The 18,830-nt window shown below is 47.2% G+C and overlaps 1 long non-coding RNA gene and 1 other non-coding gene across 5 annotated transcripts; one reads left to right on the top strand and one right to left on the bottom strand.

Annotated features, from left to right (window-relative positions):
• The first annotated feature begins 47 nt into the window (after nt 1–47).
• Nucleotides 48–15,678, top strand: LOC102556501 (uncharacterized). Of its 4 annotated transcripts, none has more exons than XR_010052014.1 (4): nt 48–1,208; nt 7,912–10,367; nt 14,491–14,619; nt 15,542–15,678. It is a non-coding gene; the product is annotated as an uncharacterized LOC102556501 (long non-coding RNA). The 4 variants fall into 4 exon arrangements; XR_010052015.1 differs by having other exon boundaries at nt 1,718–10,367; XR_592795.4 differs by having other exon boundaries at nt 48–10,367; nt 14,456–14,619.
• A 938-nt stretch (nt 15,679–16,616) lies between these two features.
• LOC120103213 (U1 spliceosomal RNA) lies at nt 16,617–16,774 on the bottom strand. Its single transcript, XR_005505305.1, has one exon. It is a non-coding gene; the product is annotated as a U1 spliceosomal RNA (small nuclear RNA).
• Nucleotides 16,775–18,830: the final 2,056 nt, after the last annotated feature.

Raw genomic sequence — 18,830 nt, 5'->3', positions numbered from 1 at the left:
CCAAAGGCAATTTGGAGAAGAAAGGGTTTCTTTCACTCACACATCCATAGAACAGTCTGCCACCAACAGCAGTGAGGGCAGGAACTCAAGCAGGGCAGGAACCTGAAGGCAGGAGCTGAGACAGAGGCCATGGAGGATGCTGCTGACTGGCTTGCTCCTCATGGCTTGTTCAGCCTGCTTCCTTATAGAACCCAGGACCATTAGCCTAGGGATGGCCCCACCCACAATGGGCTGGGCCCTCTCCCATTAATCACTAATTAAGAAAATGCCCTCTATCTGGGTGTAGTGGCACAAACCATTCCTTCCAACACTTGGGAGGCAGAGGCAGTAGATCTCTCTGAGTTCAAGGTCAGCCTGGTCTATATGGTGAGTTCCAGGACATCTGGAGCTACATAGGGAGACCCTGTCTCAAAAAATTAAAAGCAAAATTAAAAGCCAGTCTGTAGCTTGATCTAATAGAGACATTTTCTCAATTGAGGGTCCCTCCTCTCCGGTGACTCTAGCTTTGTTAACATGAAACCAGCCAGCACAGGTAAGAAGGGAGCTTTAATTGCTAAAGTCTTCTTTATGGTTCTCAGGGATTGTTCAGAGCAAAAATCCACCTGAATGCTGAAGTTTACTAAAAGACCACTGGGTTCTTGCTCATTTAATCTTTCTCCCCGTTTCTTATCAAATCCTTCAGCAAAACTCACTAGGAACATAACTAGAAGCAAAGGAAGTTTGGTTTCTGCCTCATTTATAAAGGTGTGCACCATGGGGTCTGGGTAAGGGATCAATCTTAGTAGATGTTGAAAGAGCTGATTGGCCCTGCGCTGAGCTGTGAGAGGCGTCTGTGGAAGTTGGGTTTAGCCATGAGTAGATGTCAGGAGTCAAATAGTCTCTGCCAGGCGGGTTTGTTTGTTTGCATTATGTTATGGTTTGTATATGCTCAACCCAAGGAGTGGCCCTGTTAGGAGGTGTAGCCTCATTAGAGTGGGTGTGGCCTTGCCAGAGTGGGTGTGGCCGTGCCAGAGTGGGTGTGGCCTTGTTAGAGTGGGTGTGTCACTGTGGGCATGAGCTTTAAGACCTTCATCCTAGCTGCCTGGGAATCAGTCTTCCACCAGCAGCCTTCAGATGAAGATGTAGAACTCTCAGCTCCTCCTGCGCCATGTCTGCCTGGATGCTGCCATGCTCCTGCCTTGATGATAATGGACTGAACCTCTGAACCTGTAAGCCAGCCCCAACGAAATGTTGTCTTATAAGAGTTGTCTTGGGGGGTTGGGGATTTAGCTCAGCGGTAGAGCGCTTGCCTAGCGAGCGCAAGGCCCTCCCTGGGTTCGGTCCCCAGCTCCGGAAAAAAAAGAAAAGAAAAAAAAAGAGAGTTGTCTTGGTTATGGTGTCTGTTCACAGCAGTAAAACCCTAACTAAGACACATTCTATTTATTTATTTGGAAGAAAGGCATGGATTTGCCACAGTGCCAGTGTGGTTCAAGAACTCCTTGTGGGAGAAGCCAGTTCTCTCCTCCCACCATGTGAGTTCCAGGGATCAAACTTAGGTTTGGTGCCAAGTACCTTTAACCGCTGTCCATCCCACTGGACCTAAGACTATCTAAAGCTATCTGGGGTGGTTAGTTTTAACTGTTAACTTGGTACATCCTAGAGTCACCTGGAAAGAAAAATCAGACTGGCCTTTGGGAGTGTCTGTAAGGGACTGCCTTGATTGTGTTTATTGATGTAGGAAGACCCATCCTGAATGTGAGCAGCCCCTTCCCTGGTTTGGCTCCTGGACTGTGGAAGGAAAGCTAAGTATTCAAGCTTCCAAGGTGTCGTGGGGAACAGACAGTGGGTGGTGGTCATGTGATCAGCTGCTTCCCATTCCAGCTGCTGCGAGTCCCCTGAAGTGATAGCCGGGAACCTGGGGCTGTAGGCTAAAGTAAACCATTGCTCCCCTAAGCTGCTTCTCAGCAGGATATTTTACATAGCAACAGAAATGAAACAAAGACAGCATCTCATCTGGAAGACAGAAAGAACCTTCTACAGCCCGTGAGAGGCTAAGGCTGTTGGTAACAAGTGTTTGTCATACACAGACATTTTAAAGATTTATTTTATTTTATGACTCTGTGTGTATGTACACTGTGTGTGTGTGTGTGTGTGTGTGTGTGTGTGTGTGTGTACAGGAATCCAAGGAGTCCAGAACAGGGTCATATTACAGGCCCCCTGGAACTAGAATTACAGGCAGTTGCGAGCCACCATGTGGGTCCTCTGCAAGAGCACTAAGTGCTCTTAACTGCTGAGATATCTCTCTAGCCCCACGGGAGCCACTTCTTCAGTTCTAACAATGCTCTTTGTGTGTGTGTGTGTGTGTGTGTGTGTGTGTGTGTGTGTCTGTATACACATGTGTTTTGTGTGTATGTATGAGTGTGTGTGGTATTACATATAAGTGTGTGTACAAATGTTTGTATGTAGTGTGTGAAAGAGTGTGTGTGTGCTACATGTGTGTGCCATGTGTGTATGTGTGTGTATGAGTGTGTGCTGTATATATGTTTGTGTCTGAGTATATGTGTGTTTGCTGTGTGTGTACAAGTGTGCATGTATATAAGTGTTTTGAGTGTTGTATGTGTATCTGTGTGAGTGTGTGTGAATTTGTGTGTTGTATGTGAGTGTGTGTGCTGAGTATTGTGTGTGTTATGTGTGTGTGAGTGTGTGTATGTGTGTGAGTATGTGTGTATGCTGTATGTGTTTGAGTATGTGTGTGTGTGTGCTATGTGTGTGAATGTGTGTGTGCTGTGTATGTATATGTGTATATATGTGTGTGCTATGTGTGTGAGTGTATGTGTGTGTGCTGTGTGTGTGAGTGTGTGTATGTGTGTATGTATGCTATATGTATGAGTGTGTGTGCTGTGTATATGTGTGAGAGTGTGTGTGTGTGTGTGTGCATGTGTGTGTGTGTGTGTGTGTGTGTGTGTGTGTGTTTAGCCAGTGGACAATTCTGGATGTCATTAGTCAGGCATCATTTTTTTGAGGGGGGTGTCTCACTCACTGTCCTAAGACCGGCCATGTAGTCTACACAGCAAACCAGAAAGCACCAGGATCCAGCTGTCTCAACCTCCCCAGAATGAACTACAAACACCCACGGCTGTTACTGTTACTATTACTGTAACTGGTTGGTTTCGCTGTAATGCTGGGACTGTACCCAGGACCTAAGCACATGCTGAGCAAGCACACTGTTGCCTAGACAACTACCTCTTCCTGGAAATGTATTTTTAGATTTTAAGGTTGGGGCTGCAGAGACGGCTCAGCAGTTAAGAGCATACTGCTTTTGCAGAGGACCAGATTCAGTTCCCAACACCCACATCAGGCAATGCGCAACCACCCACACATAATTGTAGTTCCTGGGAATCCAATGCCTTCCGGCCTCACTGGACACCTGCACCCGTGTCATACACATAAACAAAAATAAACGACGACACCTTTGCAATTTAACTCTTAAATTTCTAAATATCTCTGTACTTTCAGATCACCTTTCTGCAGCTGATTGTCCAACTTTTCATTATTAACACAGTTACCCATACTGCCTTAACTCTCATTGGGTAGCACTACCAGGCTAGTTTTGAGCTCACACAGCCTCAGCCTTGCCAGTGCTGGGATCACAGGCAGGAGCTTTGAAATCTGTTGGGTGGTGAGTTTGCTCCACCTTCAAGTGCCTGCCAATTTTACCATCACTTGTGACAGAAAGTGCTGAGACCTACCTCCAGGACAGCGTGGCTTCCTCTTGCCATCTTCCCAATTCTGTCTAGGTTGGCTTTATGTATTATAAGATTCCTTTTTCAGTATATGCCGAGTTGAAATGTCTTGGATAAACCAATTCTTTTATCCTCAGGTAATATCCACTTTTTTTTTTTAAAGATTTATTTACTTTATTTATATGAGTACATTGTAGCTGTTTTTCAGACACACCAGAAGAGGGCATCAGATCCCATTACAGATGGTTGTGAGCCACCATGTGGTTGCTGGGAATTGAACTCAGGACCTCAGGAAGAACAGTCGGTGCTCTTAACCACTGAGCCATCTCTCCAGCCCCGTAATATCCACTTTTATCCCTGCCTCCAGCGCCTGTTCTGAACTCAGGTTTGTCTGTACTTCTCTGGTCTCTTTAAATGGAGCACGCACAGTTGGGTCATGTGTTTTCAATCCAATCCGATAATCTCTGTATTTTAGTTGGTGTGTTTAAACCATTTACATGTAATGTAGTTGTTGTTGTGATTCAGTTTAAGCCTCCTACGTTTCGTGATTTGTTGCCCCCTCTTCTTTTCCACTTTTTAAAAATTCCTTTATTATACCTTCCTCATTCTCTTGAGTCATTTGGATGGTTTTAGTGCCTTAATTTATCTGTATCATTGTTTTTTTTTTATTTTTACTTATTTGTGTGTGTGTGTGTGTGTGTGTGTGAGAGAGAGAGAGAGAGAGAGAGAGAGAGAGAGAGAGGGAGAGGTATGTCATGGCCCATGAGTGGGGTCAGAGGACAACTTTGTAGGTCAGTTCTCTTTACCTTTACATGGGTTCTAGGGATTGAACTTGTATCCTCAAGCTTGTGACATTAGGTGACAAGTGCCTTCATCCACTGAGCTATCTTGCTAGTTCAGGGTTGTTTTCCTACTATCTTTCTATACTGGAGAGCTGGTGAGTAAGACACACACACAGCTGACCCGTCTTTTTGCTGCTCCACTGTGGAGTTACGTCTTCCACAGTTTGGGAAGTGTCCTAGCTAGGTTTATGCTAACTTAACACAAGCTAGAGTCATCTGAAAGGTGAGAATCTCAATTTAGAAAATGCCTCCATAAGATCCAGCTGTATGCCACTTTGATGGGAGAGGGACCAGCCCACTGTGGGCGGTGTCATCTCCTATACTGGTGGTCCTGGGCTCTATAAGAAAGCAAGCTGAGCAAACCAAGGGGAGCAAACCAGTATTCAGCGCACACACACACACACACACACACACACACACACACACACACACACACACCCCAAGGCCTCTCCATCAGCTCCTGCCTAACTTCCTTCAGTGATGAATAGTAATGTGGAAGTGTAAGCTGAATTAACCCTTTCCTCTCCAACTTGCTTTAGTCATGGTGTTTCATCACATCAATACCAACCCTGAATAAAGGAGGAAGCCTTCAGTCTTTATGCCTTCATATATATTTCTACAGTGTTATAGAATGAACACACCTTCCCACTGAAAAATCACATCAGCACTTAGAAATTAATAAGGAAAATCTCCCTAATAATAGCACAAGGCTGGTTCTGGCTACTGCACAAAAGGGAGCCAGCCCCAAACAGAAATTTCCATCAGTTGACTTAGTTTCACACCTTCAGCTTAGAGTTTGAGCAACTAAACATGTTTCCTGGAGACAGAAATTTCAAGATGGGTGGTTTGGACGAACAGGGAGATTAGCAATGTCAAAATATTGCCACATTGTCTCTGGATGAACCAGGACTGCTGTCCCCAGACAGCTGCTATCCAGGGCCATCCTGCCTGACTAGCAGAACCATGCTCTTCCCAACAAGAGAACTGGGGAGCGCTCCTTTATCTAAATTCTACCTTGTGTAACTTAGTTTTTCTTAAGCAACTTTAGCAGATCCTTTGTAATATCAACATATTGCTCCCCGTTTGTCCAAGATGATTACAGTGTCTTTCTCCTTATTTCTGAAACTCTAATAGCACAAATAGCTAGATCTTTGTGCGTTACCCACCGCAAAGAGCCCTTAAGATTTATCTGATTTCTGAGCTGCATTTTCAAGTAGGATACTTTAATTTTTTTTTCCCCCCGGAGCTGAGGACCGAACCTAGGGCCTTGTGCTTGCTAGGCAAGCATTCTACCACTGAGCTAAATCCCCAACGCCAGGATACTTTAATTTTGATTCTGGTTGGTTTTGTTTCCTTGTGTTGTCCTCATTCTGATACAATGTTTCAGATGTTGAGTTTTCTGGTTAAAAGTTTCTGTTCTTTTTCACGATTTCTATTTTCTGTTGGTGGAATGCTAAGTGTGTTGTCCCAGCATCTAGAGCACCTGGCATTGTTAGCCTGCCATTTTCTTTTTCCTGGAGAATAACTCATCTTTTCATGGTGTTTCCTGTGTCGGATAACTTTTTTTTTTCTTTTTTCTTTTTTTCGGAGCTGGGGACCGAACCCAGGGCCTTGCGCTTGCTAGGCAAGCGCTCTACCACTGAGCTAAATCCCCAACCCCGTCGGATAACTTTTGATGCTTTGATGACTGTGTTGTGGGACTCCATCTTCCCATAGCTCCCTGGCAATCACTGAGTAGATACATGCCAGTCCCATCTTGTCATTTCTGCCAAGAGTTCCTGTCACTTAAGCTGTTAGAATCTATCCTCTCTCTGTTCCTTTGGGTGTAGCTCATGCTTGTGCCATTTAGAGGCTAAACTAGGACCCAGGCAGTTTCAATTAAAACCTCAGCTCTTTCCACCTTCATCGTGCTGTTCTGGATACACACACACACACACACACACACAAGAAAGGTTACTAGTTATTCTTCTGTTGCTGTGAAAAAATGTCTGACCAGCGCAACAGAAGAAAGGAAAGGTCTATTTTAGCTGATGGTGTAAGGGCTCGATCCATCACAGCAGGAAGGCCTGGGCACAGGAGCATGGTCACACGGCATCCACACTCGGATGTGAAGCAAGCAGATGCTGAATGCTGTGCTCAGTTCCCTTTTCTCTGCCTTATTGGGTTTGGGTTACAGCCCAGTTGCCTCATAGACCAGAGTCCGTACCTGTCTGAATCCCCAGCCCAAACCCCAGGAGCATTTTTATCTATCTCTCTAACTTGCCTTTTGAGACAGGGTCTTTCTGTGTAACCCTGGCTGTTGTGGAACATGCTCTGTAGACCAGGCTGGCCTCAAACAAACTCACAGGGACCTGCCTGCCTCTGTCCCCCAAGTGCTGGGATTAAAGACATATGCCACCACATGTCTTCAGGAGCATTTTATTTTATTCTTTAAGGCTTCCTTTTATATGTATTGGTGTTTTGCCTGTGTGTATGTACACCGCATGCATGGCTGGTACCTGAGAAGAGGGCGTGAGATCCCCTGGAACTGGAGTTACAGGTAGTTGTGAGCCACCAGGTGTGTGCTGGGAATTGAACCTAGGTCCTCTGGACGAGCAGCCAGTACTGTTAACCACTGAGCCATCTCTCCAGCCCCATCCATGAGCATTTAAATGCTCACCCTATACCTCTAACTATTGGGGTGTCTGTTACACAGCCTGGGAACTTCAGACAGTGTGAAACTGTGCTCACCCGAGGCTATGTTCTATCTACTCTCCGCCTTGGTACTCTCTACCTTCCCCCACTGTTTGATCCCTTTAAATAATCATTCCGTTAAGAGCAATGGTCAGCCAGGTGTGTTGTACCAACTGTCAAGTCCAGCCTGGGCAGCAATGTGGTGATATGTAAAGTAAAGCCTTTAGGTGTGGCTTTGAGTAAAATGTTTCGGCAAAGCCTCTGCTGTTGGGTTAATCGGTAGAGGCTGAGAAATTGTTTTGAGAGTGTTTGAACCTTGAAGAGACGTCGTGTCTCTGGAAGGTCTGCACTTGGTGCTACATGAGAGCTTGCCGCTGCACAAATCTTGGTCCCAAGACACTCCTGGCCAACCTGGAGTTCTTACTATTAATTTCCAGCTAGCCATGGTCAAAAGGGACTGAGATCTGTGGACTATTTGCTCTCTCTGGTAGCAATGATAAAAAAAAAATACTTTGGTAGTTGGAACCTTTCCCAGCCCCAATAATTTTGTCTAATGATTGACTAAAAGTCGCTAGAGTGAGCTAGATATAATCAGTCTTTTGTCCAAGAAGGCTGAGCCTCTCTGCTCCTTTGGAAAATGAAGGCTTAGCATCTTGATGGGCTTCTGTCTGTAGTGCGGCACCTACGACCGACATCAGTCAATCTGACATAGGGAAATTCTGCCCTGAGAGTCTGAAGATACACCTCGGTGATTAAGAACATACAATCCCGGGCTGGAGAGATGGCTCAGCTGTTAAGAGCACCCGACTACTCTTCCAGAGGTCCTGAGTTCAATTCCCAGCAACCACATGGTGGCTCACAACCATCTGTAATGGGATCTGATGCCCTCTTCTGGTGTGTGTGAAGACAGCTACAGTGTACTTATATATAATAAATGAATAAATCTTAAAAAAAAAAAAACCATACACTCCCTGCTGAGGACGTGAGTTCAGTTGGGTGTTCACACCTGCCTGTGACTCCCGCTCCAGAGGAATCTGATGCCCTCTTCTGGCCTCTGTGGGCGTGCGTACACATGCTTGGTGCCCTGGCGCTAGGTATGGCTCGGTGATTAGAAGCTGTGGCCACGGGGTTGGGGATTTAGCTCAGTGGTAGAGCGCTTGCCTAGGAAGCGCAAGGCCCTGGGTTCGGTCCCCAGCTCCGGAAAAAAAAAAAAAAAAAAGAAGCTGTGGCCACTCCTGCAGAGGTCCTGGCTCTGGTTCTCAGCATCCACACGGCAGCTCACAACTGCCTGTAAGTCCACTTCCAAAGTACCCGACATCCTCGTCTGGCATCCCAGGCAGGCGTATGGTGCATGGACCTATATACAGAAAAACACACATATACACGAAATAAATGTAAGTGAACAAAACATAAGCAAATACATTTTTCTGAAGGAGCGTAGCAGGCTGCGGGTGGGTGTCACCCAAAGACTCTCGTCACACTGGTTTGGGAAGTACTTCAAGCGGTTAGCCAGGATGGCTTCGGCCTCGTTCTCCAGTTACCAAAGCCTCACCACCTCCTAGAGTCTCAGCTTTAAAGATAGACTCTTGGCAGCCAGTAGGGTGGGGGTTTTCTGCTACAGAACCAGAGAGCATCACCTCCTGTGCGTTCTCGCCTCTCGACTTTCCGCCAGTCCTCGGTCAGCACGGCCTGACATGTCTCAGAAACTACCATGTTGCTTTGGGGGTTCGGGGGGAGGTATGGGGGTCAGTAAGTAATTTGTGAACAAAGGCTCAAATCTGGCTGTCCTTGTGGGGACCCCATGCTCCCCTCTGTCTGCACGGTGCTCACTCTTCCCTGCCGGATGTCATGGGATGGAATGCTGAGGGTACGACAGAGACAAAGCTGTAGAAATTGTCAGGCGCTTTCCTAACTTGAATTTTTCCCAACACCCACTTTTAATGATGGTTCCTAAATGCTTTAACCTCCTTTTAGCCCACCACCCACCAAAGGTAGTGGGAAAGAAAGGATACAGGGGGAGTGGACCTGTTTAGAAAGGTTCTTTGGAGCAACTCCCATCTGTGCTGTCTGGAAATCACCAATTCAGTTCACAGGTAGTCAGTAGGAGCTCGATCCACTTGCAAACACTTTATGGTTACACCAGCAGTCTGATTTAGCAGAGTCAGGATAGCAAACACGAATCAGGGCTGGAGAGATGGCTCAGCCGTTAAGAGCACCGACTGGGGCTGGGGATTTAGCTCAGTGGTAGAGCGCTTACCTAGGAAGCGCAAGGCCCTGGGTTCGGTCCCCAGCTCCGAAAAAAAGAACCAAAAAAAAAAAAAAAAAAAAAAAAGCACCGACTGTTCTTCCAGAGGTCCTGAGTTCAAATCCCAGCAACCACATGGTGGCTCCCAACCATCTATAATGAGATCTGATGCCCTCTTCTGGTGTCTGAAGACAGCGACAGTGTACTTATAATAAATAAATAAACCTTAAACAAACAAACACAAATCAGCAGCAGTGGCTACCTAGTAGAGACAGCCAGGCCTCATCCTCAGCCCTAGTCATCAGGAGGGACCAGGAGGAAGGCCAGGAAAAGTTCTTGGCTGTGCCTCTCTTGGAAGCAAAGATCAGCGAAGACTGGTGTTGCACAGCCAGCTCTAAAAGCAAGCCAAGCTCAGCCCCAGTCACTGTCCATCAAATCCTTTTCATACTCCCTCCAAACATCACACGTCCTCCACGGGTCTTGCCTCAGCAGGTGCGACTGTCACAGCTGACATCATGCAAAGAGTCCTTCATCACGTGTCCTTTCACAGTCTCGCTTTAGCAGAGCATCCTCTCTCCTGTGTCTGCTTCAGCTAAATGTTCCTTCACGTGTGTGTGTCCTGGCAAAACACCATCCAAACAACTGTCCAAAGAACACTTAACGCTCCGCTTCAGAGTTTCATACCATTCTTAAGTTCCAAGACAGAATGAAGTCACTGGAGGGGCCTTTCTATCTGGGGTACCTGGCAACAGCCTTCCACCCAATGGACACCTTACAACGTGGTACCCAGAGGAACCTGGTGTGACACGTGGTGGTGTGACAGGTGGAGCCAGACAAGCGCCTGTGAACCGTTGGCTGAGTGGACTCTTCTGCTGGATGATGAAGGTAACTGCTGCAGATCCATAGCCACAAGCACACCATAGTGTGCTGGGCCTGCACTGGGCCTGCACTGAGCCTGGGGCCTGGGCCTGGGGCGTGGGCCCTATTGGTAGAGCATGTATGAAAACCTGGGTTTCATTCCCACAACTGCACACCCTGGGTTTTTAACTGCATGGACTGGATATGCTGGTGCAGACTGTGATCCCAGAACTAGGGAGGTGAGGGCAGGAAGATCAGAAGTTCAAGGGCGGGGACTGGAGAGATGGCTCAGCAGTTAAGACCACCGACTGCTGGGAACTGAACTCAGGACCTCTGGAAGAGCAGACAGTGCTCTTAACTGCTGAGCCATCTCTCCAGCCCTCTTTTTTTTTTTTTTTTTTAAGAGATTTATTTATTTACTATATATACAGTGTTCTGCCTGCAAGTATACCAGCAGGTCAGAAGAGGACATCGGATCCCATTACAGATGGTTGTGAGTCACCATGTGGTTGCTGGGAATTGAACTCAGGACCTCTGGAAGAGCAGTCAGTGCTCTTAACCGCTGAGCCATCTCTCCAGCCCTCTTTTTAAGATTCTTACAGGATTATTTTTAAAGATACGTAATAAAATACTTAACCTTTTCTTTGTCACCGCAAATCGCTGCCTGCCAGGAGGAGAAACTGGCTGAGGAAACTGCCTTGCCTGCTCGCACTTTGCTAATCTCTAACAAGTTGCTCAGTTATGGGTGTATGTGGGCTCTTGGGAATGACTTGTCTTCTTTACCTGTAGAAGGTAACGTTACTTCTTGTAAAGGTATTGGAGAACACTCTGTATTTTCATCATCACTAGAAGAAAATTAGAACATAATCACGTTGTCACTTTCTACTACGTGGAAAGTTTGGTTGGGATCTGTAAACCATGGGAGAAAGAATGGAGTTGTTGGAACATTGTTCTTCAACTACGTGTGTGTGTGTGTGTGTGTGTGTGTGTGTGTGTGTGTGTGTGTGTGTGTGCAAGCATGTATGCATTTGTGTGTATGAAGTTATTGGAGTCCACCTTTGCTTCATTTACTCAGTGTGTAGGTATATGTGTGTGCGTATGATAATTTTCTCTCTTTCCTTCTCCTTCTCGGCAGCCCCAAGGAGTTAAAAATAATTCAGAGCATTTGCTGTCCACAGGGAGTGCCAGCCCCAGGAAATTAAGATTTGTTCCCTCAGAGAAAAGTCTGCTGAGTAATTCCTCTATTCGATGTCTGCTGTAGGCAGCAGCCCCATCGGTATCTGGACCAAGTCCCTGTCAGCTGCTCTTGGAACTGACCCCCACTAATGCCTGCCTCATTTTATCTGCCCCACGGATGCCAAAGCCGGTAATTGGCACCGCTTCAAGATGGCTCTGTTGCCTTCCTGCCCTACTCGCCCCAACTCTCCAACTGCTGTGTCCACGGTTAGGCTCAGCCTCTGATGTGTCACCAGTGAGTCATGGCTCCTGATCATTCTGGGGCAAGGCTGGCATTCTGGTTTGTACCAGAAGATGCCTGCAGCCTCTCTTCTGTCCTGCTGTATCTGGGTATGATCCCTATGGCACAACCCCTGACCTCTGCCAGAGCCACTCCGGTGACCTTGTCTCAAACAAACCGAAATCTTGATAGAAGGGTAGACATCTCTCACTCCAAACTCTTCTTAAGATAACACTAGCAGGACACTGACTGGTTTTTTGCATTTCTAATGAATTCTTAAGGGGGAACCCATCTGAATGTTAAATAGAATGTATCCTTTTTTATTAAAAGATTTGTTTTTATTCCTGCAAATGTGTTTATGTCTCGGTGTACTGGCTCTTAGGTTTCAAACCTGTTCCCTATTTAACATATCAAAGTGAACCTGGCTTCTAGGTTCTCCCACCATCCCTCAGTCCCTACCTGTTAAGGGGCGTGGTTGGCAAACCCCACCCTCTCTCTCTACCCTGCCTTCTCCAGCTCAGGAGCTGGGCTGCACTTCCCACAGAGGTCTCTATATCCACACACTTGGTTACCTACCCTCCCTACCTTTTTCTGCTCCTTTGGGCTCCTGGCTGCTGTACTTGGTTCCTCTCTCTCCCTTCCCCTCCCTCTCTCCCCACATGCTTCAGGGTTAAGACTGCTCTGGACTCTCCCAGATGTGTCTGCCTCTGGCTGTGCTCTCCCACACGTCTATAATAAACGTTCCCCTCCACGATATCTAGTAACAGGCATGTCCCTTTTTATTTATTTTGTACATATGAGTACACCGTCACTCTCTTCAGACACACCAGAAGAGGGCATCAGATCTCATTACAGATGGTTGTGAGTCACCATGTGGTCGCTGGGACTTGAACTTGGGACCTCTAGAAGAGCAGTCAGTGCCCTTAACCTCTGAGCCATCTCTCCAACCCCTCTATTTAAGTTTTTTATTTATTTACTTTTACTTGATGTGTATGTCTGTGAGCCTGCTTGAGTTTATGTAAACCACATGTGTACAAGGAGGCCGTGGAGGTCAGAAGCAGGTGTCAGATCCCGTGGATCTGGAGTCCCGTGTGTCTTGAGCCCAGGTCCTCCTCGAGAGCAATCAGTGCTCCTAACCACTGAGCCACCTCACCACCCGCCCCTAAACTTCTATTTTAAATGGGATTTTTTTTCCTTTCATTTCATTTTTGAGGCTTCTAAATATTTGTTGTTCCTATTTAATTAAAATGTTTAAATGACATTTTCATTAATTCTAGAGGCGGGGCAGGTAGTGGTGCGTCCCACAGTGCGCATGCGGAGGTCCAAGGACAGCTTATAGGAGTTGGTTCCCTCCTTCTGCCATGTGGGTTCTGGGGGATCAGACTTAGCTCAGGCTGGGACAGGTACCTTTACCCATGGGATCCGTTTGAATGGCCCTTTGCTGTTTCGAGACAGTCTTGCTATGCAGACCCGGCCACTGTGGAACTGACTGTGTCTGTCAGCTGGGCTAGAGCTCACTGTTGCCTCTTCACATTGATGTTGTGATGTCTGGTCAGATGCTAGCACACACACCTCTGACAGGTGTGCAGGTAGAGACATCTGTTAAAATGTTCTTCCTCTTCTTTTTTTTTTTTTAAAGATTTGTTTATTTATTTCATGTATGTGGGTACCCTGTAGCTGTCTTCAGACACACCAGAAGAGGGCATCGGATCTCATTACAGATGGTTGTGAGCCACCATGTGGTTGCTGGGCATTGAACTCAGGACCTCTGGAAGAGCAGTCAGTGCTCTTAACTATTCTGCTTTTAAAACAAGATTTTTTTTAATTATAACTTCTTTTGCATCTCTGTGTGTGCATGTATGTGTTTCTGTGCATGTATGTGTTCATGTATGTGTTTGTGTGTGCCTGCCTGCATGTGTGCATGTGTGTGTGTGTATTCATGTATGTGAGCACGTGCACATGTGTGCCATGGTACAAATGTGGAGACCAAGGGATGATTTTCAGGAGTTAGTTCCCTTCTCCTGTGTGGGTCGTGGGGTTCAAACTCAAATCATCAGTAGCCCAGGCTAGCCTCTAACTTACCGTGTAGCAGAGGGTGATCCTGAGCTCTTCCTCATCTTTCCACAGTAAGTGTCTCACCAACGGAGTCTTCATCCAACCGTTGTTTCTGTTTTTTGAGACAAGGTCCTAATACATAGTTCCGGCTAGCTTAGAACTCAATGCAGAGACCAGGTTGGTCTCAAACTTGGAACAATCCTCCTGCCTTAGCCTCCTGGATGCTAGGGTTGTAAGCACACACCAGCAGGCTTGACTCTAGCAATTTCTTGGAACACGGTGAGATCTCAGGCTACATTAAATACATGAAACTTGGATCTAAAACAGCCCGTGGGAGTGTCGCCACAAGATGGGTTCCACCCGCGGGGCTGCATAAGCCATGCAGGGTGGTAAGTGCCTGTAATTCCAGTGGAGGCCCGAGGAGAGGATCGAGGATCGGAGGATCAGGAGTTCAACACCAGGCAGAGTTTACATAATGACTTCAAGGCTAGCCTGGGTTACATGAGAGCCTCTCTCAAAACATAACAAAGTCACATGTCATGCATGCTTTAAAATGGTCTTAGTGACTTAAATTACCGTCTCTCATTTTCATGCTCTGCCCGAGACCACGATTTCTTCTGACGAGCTGCTTTTCTCAAGGAACTTCCTGGCTCCAGCTGTCTAATTGAGGGCAAGTTAACCTCTGAGGGAAATAGATCCTGGCCAACAGTGTGATCTCGTAGTCCCTAGGATGACTGTCATTTCCCTTTCTTGTCCCCTGGAGGACAGGTGAGAATTAAAAGACCCCTGGGCGCCGCTTCGGAGTGTTCCTGGTCCCAGGTAGCCACCCTCTCAGCGGTGGTGTCTACCGCCCTCTTGTGGTGGAGGGAGATTTTGTTCTTTTCAGTTTCTCATCTGACAAACATTCCCAACAGCCATGTGGTAGAAGTGAATGGGTACCTGTGGGTGTCAAATATTTACATCTGAGCGTCGCACTTAGTGACATTAGGGGGAAACAGGGAAAAGGATCCAGGGACCCCGGAAAACTGAGCACCTTTAAGCAAGATCCAGGTTGCCAGATGTAGTGGGTTCGGCCTAACACTGCTTGTATTCTAATGTTAGTTTGGGTCCTCAGAACTGCTTTACAGGAGGGGCTGCATGTAGCTTCTGGGAACCAGCCTCCAGTTGTTTCTGACTGGTAAATAAAACCGCCAACAGCCCATAGCTAGGAAGGACAGATGGGTTTTTGGAATTTCCTGGGGCTTGGCACTGAAGGAGGATGGGGGGAGGGGAGAGGGAGGGGAGGAGAAGAAAGAAAAGGAGGGGGGAGGGGAGAGGGAGGAGGGAGAGGAGGGGGAGAAGGGAGAGGAGGAGAAGGAGATCCACTATAGCTGAGAAGGGTGCAGGTCAGAGAGGCATAGCCACCATGTGAGGGAGTCATGAGAGTATGGCCAGGGCTTCTCAACTGGGTCCAGGGCAGCCAAGATAGACTATAGAGTTTAGTAAGTAATAACTCAGGAATATTGGCGGGAGGTGGATTAACTGTGTGAAGGTTAGGCAGTGGCCAAACTACTAGTGAGCTACTTAAGGCCTATCAAAACATAAAGACTGGGGTGGGGGGAGGGGCTGTCTTTCTTTTGGGAACATTGAGTATTGAGGTGGATAGCGAACCTGCCACCGGGACATATTTATTAATTATTTAATTCAACAGCCAAAAGCCCTGAGACCTGTGTCCGCATGTTGAAGATCTCAGATTCAGATTTCAGCAGAGAGCTACCCACATGCCATCCACCACCGGAGATGCTCTGTACAAATCTGCCCAAAATAAATATGGCGCTCGTGACACAACACTGGGCTTTTCTGGTTTCGTGATTCTTAAGGCTTTGGATCCTCGAATGAATGTCTTCTGGTATTTATACTGGAATACGCTTTTTTCCCTGCTCTTGCTACCATTCAACTTTTAAGACTTGTCTTTATTTACCTGTACATTTGTGCCGAAAAGTATACCAAGTGTATGCAGATGTCTGCAGAAGCCAGAAGAGGGTGTCAACCCCCCCCCCCCAGAGCTGGAGTTAAAAGTGAGCCACCAAGCACCCATGCTTCTGCAAGAGCACTATGCACTCTCAACTGCTGTTCTAGTGGAAATACCTCCCGCCAAAACTTCATCATCCTCATCAACATTATTATTTAGAAGCAGCAGTAGTAACATGGTGTTTTGACTACTTGTGTCTATGCACCACATTGATGCAGTACCCAGGCAAACCACAAGAGGTCATCAGATCGCCCTGGAACTAGCATTAAGAGACCTACGAGCCACCATGTTGATCAGCTGTTCTCAACCCGTGAGCCCTGATGGTTTGAGGACTGAACGGTCCTTTAACAGGGGTCACCTAATATTATCGGAGAACGCAGTTATTCACGTAGCGATTCATAACAGTAGCAAAGTTACGGTCGTGAAATAGTCCCAAAATAATTTTATGGTTGGGGTCACCACGCCATGAGGGACTATACTGAAAAGTTCCAGCATTAGGAAGGTTGAGAACCACTGATGCAGACGCTGGGAATCGAAGGTGGGCTCTCAGCCAGAGCAATCAGTGCTCATAATCAATAAGCCATCTCTCCAGCTCTGGAATTTTTTTTATGTGCCTACTCCTCAAGGAGACCATGTGAGTGCTGGGAACAGAACCTACGCTGTCTGCAAGACCAGCAAATGCCCTTAACGGCTGAACCGTCTCTCCAGTCTCTACCGTAAATTTTTATTATGCTAGGTTTTTAGAAATCTTCTTTAGGGGAGTGTGTGAACGCAGCCCCCACTACCACAAATTATGCAGTTAAGTTTCCCACGCTCGGGGAAATCTCAGGGGTCAGCACATCAGAGGGCAGCGGAGGAGCCCCACTCTGGGAAACCACCTTGTGGTCATGGTGTCCCCTGTCGGGTGAGTACTGATAAGCTCACCCAGCACACACAGAAAAGACACATGCCGGTAATTCATGTTTTTTTTTTAAACTCTTTTCACTTCAGAATAACTCTGATTATTGCTGTTTATTGCTTATTCTTTTTTTTTTTTTTTTTCGGAGCTGAGGACCGAACCCAGGGCCTTGCGCTTGCTAGGCAAGCGCTCTACCACTGAGCTAAATCCCCAACCCCTATTGCTTATTCTTAAGTGCATACAGCATGCAGTGTTTGTTATAAGAGTTTAAAGAAAAATCTAGTGGGCTGAGAGTGACGCTCCACTGCCGAGCACCTTAGCGAGAACCTGGTGCGTGGCTCAACCTCGACACTAGGTGTCGCTGTGGAGTGCTTTTCCACAGTGGTTATCTTCATTTCATTATTTTACTTATTCACTTTACAGCCTGCTCACTGCCCCCCCTTCCCGTCACCCCCTCCCACAATTCTTCACTCGTTCCCCCTCCCCTTCTCCTGTGAGCTGGGTATCCCCCCGCCCCGGCATATCAAGTTTCTGCAGGGTTAGACACATCCTCTCCCACTGAGACCAGACGGGGCAGCCCAGCTAGAAGAACATATTCCACAGACAGGTAACAGCTTTTGGGATAGCCCCTCTCCAGTTGTTGGGAGACCCACATGAAGACCGAGCTGCACATCTGATACATATGTGCGAGGAGGCCTAGGTCCAGCCTGTGTATGCCCTTTGGTTGGTGGTTCAGACTCTGAGGGCCCCAAGGGTCCAGGTTAGCTGACTCTGTTGGTTTTCCCGTGGAGTTCCAACCCCCTCAGGGCCCTCAGTCCTTCCCAACTCCTCCATAAGAGCTCCTGAACACTGTCCACTGTTTGGCTGTGGTTCTCTGCATCAGCCTAAGTCAGCTGCTGGGCGGAGTCTCTCAGGACAGCCTTTGCTAGCCTCCTGTCTGCAAGCATAACAGAGTACCAGGGATTGGTGCTTGCCCATGGGTCTCAGGCTGGACAGATCATTGGTTGGCCATTCCCTCAGTCTCTGCTTCATCTTTGTCCCTGCGTTTCTTGTAAACAGGATAAATTTGGGGTCAAAAGTTTTGTGGGTGAGTTGGTGTCCCTATCGCTCCACCGAGGTTCCTGCCTGGCTGTAAGAGGCACCCTCTTCCAGTTCTATATCCCTAACGCCGTGAGTCACAGCTAAGGCCACCTCCATTGATTCTTAGGTCTCTGTCTCTTCCTGGAGATGCCCCCACCTCCCCTATCAGTTGCAGATTTCCGTTCATTCTCATGGCCATCTGGCCATCTCTCCTGTCCCTCCCCACACTTGATGCCGAACCCCCTCCCCATTCCCCTCCTCATCCCCTCTCTCACCCAGCTCCCTCCCTCCGTCGTCCTCTTATGACTATTTTATTCCCCCTTCTAAGTAAGATTCAGACACCTCACTGTACCTTCCTTCTCGTTTAGCTTCTCCGTGGAGCGTAGCACGGGTATCCTGTATTTTATGGCTGACATCCACTTACAGGTGAGTATATGCATGCACAGGTGCCCATGCATGTCCACTGGGGACTGGGCAGGGAAATGCAAATCAAAAGAACTCTGAGATTCCATCTCACACCAGTCAGAATGGCTACGATCAAAAACTCAACTCAAAAGTGATACATGCTGGCGAGAATGTGGGGCAAGGGGAACACTCCCCCACTGCCGCTGGGAATGCAAACCAGTACAAACACTTTGGAAATCATTTGGCAGTTTCTCAGAAAACTGGGAATAGTTCTATCTTAAGACCCAGCTGGGGGGTTGGGGATTTAGCTCAGTGGTAGAGCGCTTGCCTAGCAAGCGCAAGGCCCTGGGTTCAGTCCCCAGCTCTGAAAAAAAAAAAAAAAGACCCAGCTGGGCTGGAGAGATGGCTCAGCGGTTAAGAGCACTGACTGCTCTTCCAGAGGTCCTGAGTTCAATTCCCAGCAACCACATGGTGGCTCACAACCATCTGTAATGGGATCCGATGTCCTCTTCTGGTGTGTCTGAAGACAGCTACAGTGTACTCATATATAATAAATAAATAAATCTTTAAAAAAAAAAGACCCAG

Source organism: Rattus norvegicus, chromosome 5 (genome assembly GCF_036323735.1).
Source record: "Rattus norvegicus strain BN/NHsdMcwi chromosome 5, GRCr8, whole genome shotgun sequence".
In the NCBI taxonomy this organism is placed as follows: Eukaryota; Metazoa; Chordata; class Mammalia; order Rodentia; family Muridae; genus Rattus; species Rattus norvegicus.
This window is presented reverse-complemented; position numbering and strand designations above follow the sequence as displayed.